Source organism: Heloderma suspectum, chromosome 2 (genome assembly GCF_057233095.1).
Source record: "Heloderma suspectum isolate Gila_16-S chromosome 2, 16-S_ref, whole genome shotgun sequence".
Classification (NCBI taxonomy): domain Eukaryota; kingdom Metazoa; phylum Chordata; class Lepidosauria; order Squamata; family Helodermatidae; genus Heloderma; species Heloderma suspectum.
In genome coordinates, this window is record NC_139459.1 from 114,713,090 (window position 1) to 114,719,230 (window position 6,141).

A 6,141-nucleotide genomic window follows, 5' to 3' on the forward strand; every position below is an offset into this window, starting at 1 on the left:
AAAACTGCGAGAATGTTGTGGTGTGTTCTTGTCTTTTAAAATATAATTTCTAAAGAAAAAAAAAAGAATCTGTTTTATTGTGCTTCAGAATTTAGGGCTTTTTGTTTGCCTGTGTTTGGTCTGTTGACCTGTCCATGTTTTTCAAATACTTGCTATAATATTGAAGCCATAGTGGTTTATTAACATTCATGTTAATATCAAACAACCATTATTTTGTACTTTTAATTAATTTTCTCCTTAGTGTTTGGCCAGCATCTTGACCCTAAACACATTCACTTCCCTATATTGTCCTTAGAATCAGGATGTGAGTTACAGCAAGTCAACAAATCAGTCTATATTGGCTGTATCATATATGGCTGAAATCTGCACACAAGCACTTTAAATTTTGGATGTCAATGAAATTTAAGCCCCTAATAGCACAATCCCATGCATGTCTACTTGGAGGTCAGACCCACTGAGTTATGTGGCACTTTCTCCCAGCTAACAATTCTATACATCAGGGTCCCACAGAGCTGGTAGACCCTGTTCATTTTTCCCCACAGCCTAGATGATCAGCTGTCTGCACTGGGGTGGCGGTAGGGAAGGCTGTTCTAGCCCTGGGACAGTGGTCTCACCGGGGGTTGGTGGAGGATGGGAAGGGTGAAAGCCTCTGCCAACCTCCAGTGACCTCCCTTCTGAGATTGCTAATTTCCCGCTGTAGTAGCAACAGAGAAACAGTGACCTCAGTGGAGACCACTGGGGGATGGGAGAGGTGGAAGCCTCCTCATGCTTTACTTGTTTGTTTGGAAATGAAGCAAGCATTACAAAAACATCCTAAGTCTCTAGTACAGGGGTGGGCCAACTTGTGGCCCTCCAAATGTTTTGCTCTTTGACTCCCATCAGCCCTGGCCAGCATAGCCAATGGTGAGGGATCATGGGATTTGTAGGCAGGGATGGGTAAATATGCAATGTTTGAGCTTGTTGAGGTTCTCCCAATTTCTCCTCAAAGCTCAGTTCACTTCCTTCATGTTTCCTAATGCATCCTTTTTTTTTTTTTTTCCAACTGGGAAAAATGTGCATTTTCAATTGGGGGGGATGTGCATTTTCAAAAGTGCTAATTTTTCCCAGTCAAAAATACACATTTTCTCCCTAGGCAAAAACAGGAAAATGTGGATTTGGGAGGGGGGGTGCATGTGCACAAGTGCACACTTGCATGTTTTCAGAAGTGCAAACTTTTGAATGCGAACACAAATTCTTGAACTTCAACATTTCCCAAGAATTTGCATTGCTGCTTGCATTCAGAAATCATGAATTTACACGATTTGTGAACAGGAACAAAGTTCTCATACATCCCTAGTTGTAGGCCAAAACATCTGGACAAGTTTCCCACCCCTAATGCTCTCTTCTCCAAACCTGGGTTGCACTGTCTCTCAACCACCATTCTGGACAGTGGGGAACATACAACTTTGTTTATTAATTTGGACTTTATATCCCACCTGTCAGGAGCGCCTTGGCGGCCTCTCTCACTAGATTCCAATAGCCAACTCAAGACACAGACGAAAGGATTTCTTTTCAAAGCTTTAATTCATTTACAACTTAATGACTCTTTCAGATACTAATCACCAGCGACTAAAGCAAGGAACAGCAGAGTGGCCTAAGCTTCAAGTAGGCAGTTGATCCCCATTTGAAAGAGAGTCACTTGAAGACCCTGAACTTATGGGCTAGGGAGAGATCTTCCCTCTTTCCCTTGGGTCCATGGGAGGCGGCCGTTGCTTGCGCGCCAAACGGGCGCTACGCCTCCTTTCCACGCCCTCCATCGCTCTTTGCATCTGCGTCGAGCATCTAAGAAGCTCCCCTCCCGCACTCCCTCACTACCAGGGTCACTATCTATCTCAGGAATGCTGGCTGGAGGAATCTCTGCCAGATGCTGAGCCTCTGAGGGATGAGCTGGCTCCTCTCCCACAGATTGTTGTTCCTCCTCAGAATCAGAACTGCTTTGGGGCTCTCTGGACTGAGTTTCCACTCTGACACCACCTATCTGTGTTAAAAACAAACTCAAGGCAGTTTACAATAAAAATATAAATCACAGCCAAATTAAAAACAAGCCTAACAGTAACACAAGCCACAGCGGTGTTATTGTTACAGTTAGAACACTAGAGGAGCTATTCTTGGATGAGTAAATATGCAATGTTTGAACTTGCTGAAGTTCTCCAAATTTCTCCTCAAAGCTCAGTTCACCTCCTTCATGTTGCTGTCAGGAGTGCCCTACCGGCCTCTTTCAGTAGACTCCAATAGCCAACTCAAGACACAGACGAAAGGATTATTTCAAGGCTTTAATCCTTTTACAACTTAATGACTCTTTCAGATGCTAATCACCAGTGACTAAGTAAGGAACAGCAGAGTAGCCTATGCTCCGAGTAGGCAGTTGATCCCCGTTTGAAGGAGAGTCACTTGAAGACCCTGAACTTATGGGCTAGGGAGAGATCCTCCCTCCTTTCCGCGCCCTCCATCACTCCTCGCTCCCTGCGTCTGCGTCGAGTGTCTAGCAAGCCCCGTTCCTGAACTTTCTCACTGCTAGGATCACTATCTATCTCAGGAATGCCGGCAGGAGGAATCTCTGCCAGCTGCTGTGCCTGTGAGGGATGAGCTGGCTCCTCTCCCACGGATTGCTGATCCTCCTCAGAATCAGAACTGCTCTGGGGCTCTCTGGGCTCAGTTTCCACCCTGACAGTTCCCTTGGATAGCTCCCTTAGCATTCTGACTGGTTCTGACTGAAACCCAGAGGGCATTTACCACCCCACTGACATCAGAACCACCAGCCTCCACTGAACAACAGTAAAACATCACCATAAAAAATGTATCAACAACAGAAGGATAAATAAATATGCAGTGTGACAGCTCACATCCAGTCTTTCAGAAGACTACAGGGTCCAATAAACAGTCTTACATTGCTTATTTCATACTTTATAGAACCAATGCAGCTGCTAACATTCTGCTATAAGTGTTAGGAAAAAGAATGATCGTTCTGGAGAGTTTTAAGTAGCAGTTAGGGTCAGTTACGTTATAATTTTCATGTTTCGGATTATACTTTTTCAGCAATATTGAATCAGCATTGGAGTAACTTTGTGCAAGGTTTTATATCACATGTCTTTTTTGTTGAACTCGTGACTGTTGCTATATGAATTAGCAGACACATAAAACAGTGCCTGGCACTTGTACCCATGGCAACATTGAGAAAGGTCAAGTATGTGAATCAGCACTTCTTCTTTTTTTGGACCTTGAAAAAGCACCAGCTGTTCCTTCTTGTGGATCAAGTTGTCATCCATCCAGCTGGAAAATATGAGCAGGCTGCAGTGATGATCACAGACACCAGACGGTGCTCGAGTTACCTACTCAACAGATGAAGTCAAGTCTCCCTGACACCCTAGATCAGCTTCCTCAACCTGGTGCCTGGAGCTAGCTGGGGGATTATGGGAGATGTTATCCAACACATCTGGAGGGCACCAGGTTGAGGAAGGCTGCCCTAGATGGTGAAGACAGACAGCAAGGGGGCAAACTAATACCTCCAGGTTTCTTTTCAGCATATTTCCAGTCATTTTTTGGTTTCCCCACTTAGAGTGGGTTTTTTTTTATACTTCTACTGATCTTGGGGTTCCTCACAAGCCTGCTGCGACCTCCCTCTTCGAATCATGTTGGATCATGTTGCTTTGGCTTAGAAAAGGATTGTCACTCAAGAGAATGGAAAAACAAAAGGAAAAAAATCACAAATCCACAGTTGAACAATACCTTTATTAGGACCAACATTCCACGAAAATATGGACTCTGTGGGTATATGTGTGACGTTTGTGGAATTTTGGTTGATCTCAAGAGAATGAGTTTGCTCTTAGGCATAATAATTTGTAATTCCAATTTCTTCCAGCCACCTGAGCCTTCAATAGTTCTGCCTTTCCTCTTAAGAAGTGACCATCTTCTACCGCACACAAGTAGGCACACAAGCTTTTGCAAATGTCTGTTATTTCTGATAAAATAGAAAGCCATGAAGCCTCATAATTATTCCATCGATGGTTAAAAAGCAATAGTATAATTTGTTTCTCATGCATATGCTTCTAGAAGCGTAAATAAGTGAAAGTATAACTGTAGCTGACTCATAGAAGTCATGTAACCTCTTTTAATATACCATGTTACAGGCTAGTATCAGAGGTGTTATTAACAACAGTTGGTAGTATTTTTGTAGTGCTTTTGATCAAATTTAGCATCATTTAAAATTTCAATATTAGATTAGTGCTGTGCCGAAAATTTCTCTCACATTTTTTCAACCATTCTCCTTCAATTTGATAGAAGAGAAATTGCTTTTGAAAAGAAATTCAATGGTGAAGAAATTTCAGAGAACTTCTCATGGGTTGGGTTTGGGTTTCTTGGGCTTACCTTACTTAGGAGGTGGCCGAGGAGTGAGCACCAGTGTCCTTTTTTCGTAGGTACAATCATCTCTCTGCCCGCCTGTAGCCTCCTCAGCTTCCTACACTTTAATGAAAGCCAGTTTAAGGCACCATGAGATAATTCCTCCCATAGGGCTTTTTCAGATCATGCAGGCAGCCTGGGACACTAGCTGTGATTAGGTATGCTCAAAAACACCACAAAAATACATTGTAAAACATCCTGAATGAGGCAGGACAATGGAAGCCTCTTTCATGGGAGTGGGGTGGGTGGGAAAAAACTTCCAGGAAATTGGAGGACAGATTTTGGCAGAGCACTATCTCCAACTCATCCCTGGAGCTAGACACAACACTACCCCCACCTGCATGGCGGTGGGTGTAAACTGGGGGCCAGCCTGCCAAGACAGTTGATGCTCTTGCAGCATGAAAAACCCCAAATCCTTACCAGAAAAGAAAGAAGTTGTGCTACAAGCCCTGCCAATGGGGACCCCTACCTGGGAGAAACTGTTGAGAATTTTTCCTCCCCCTGGGGAAATTCAGTGAACTTGTCTCCCAAATGTCTCTGCCCACAAGTATGGTGGAGAATTTCAAGAGGCCATTTATGCACAGCTCTAGATTAGATCACTGTTTTAAATATTCCCCTATGGCTATTGTATTGTTTTAACCAATTCTCCACAGCTAGAAAACTAGAACTCGGGGAATGGGCTGAGATAGAGCCTTTATGTTGCTTTTTTTTTTTTTTAAGTTGGAGCATCACAAAATGGCCTTCCTACATTGGTGGTCTGAGGTGGTACAGTTTGAAGAGGGGCCTCAGCTAGTAGAGCACCTTATTTCTATGCAAAAGGTCCTAGGGTAAATCCCCAGCATCTCCAGGTAGGGCTGAGGCATCTTCCCGTCCTAGGGTAAATCCCCAGCATCTCCAGGTAGGGCTGAGGCATCTTCCCGTCTGAAATGCTGGAAAGACACTGCCAGTCATCAATACAGAACTAGACGGACTAACGGCCTGACAGCATACGGCAGCTCCCTATGTTGTTTTCCTGTGTTAGTCCATTCTACCACCTCGTTCTGTGACATGCGCAAAGCAGCTTTACTTTTCTGTTCTAAGAGACTTTTCAGTTCTCACAGTTATCTGCAGGAGTCCATATGTATCCCAATTTTTCTCATAAGGTGGCCCAGTCTCTGTGAAAACCGGCAGGGATGACCTGGTTTATTTTCCCCATAATTGTTTGCAGGTCAGGAAAGAACTGTTGCTTCTAGCTTGGTTATCCTTCACTTCCTAATCTTGTGGGTTGGGAAAGGCAGCACAATGTGTACACACACACACACATACACACACTTAGGCAAGATGAGGTTACCCACTTCAGGCTATGGATTTTAGGATACCATTAAAGAGCAGCAAATAATCAATTATTTATTCTTCTGGAAACCATACTAATAGGGATCAGAAAAAGACATTCTGGAAGAAGTAAGGGAGAGGGAATCCTCCAGAAAAGTCTTTAAGAGTTGTTCCCTTGATAAAGACCCATGTTGAAATGTGTTGAGAATTAAATTGGTGCAGATATTCTGCCAGGCACCAAAACACCTCAGGGTCTCTAAGCCAGCCTACCCCAACCTGGTGCCCTCCAGATATGTTGGACTACAACACCTATCATCCCCAGCCAACATGGCCTATGGAGGGCACCAGATTGAGGAAGGCTGCACTAGGCCTTACTCCTAAAATATTTTTATG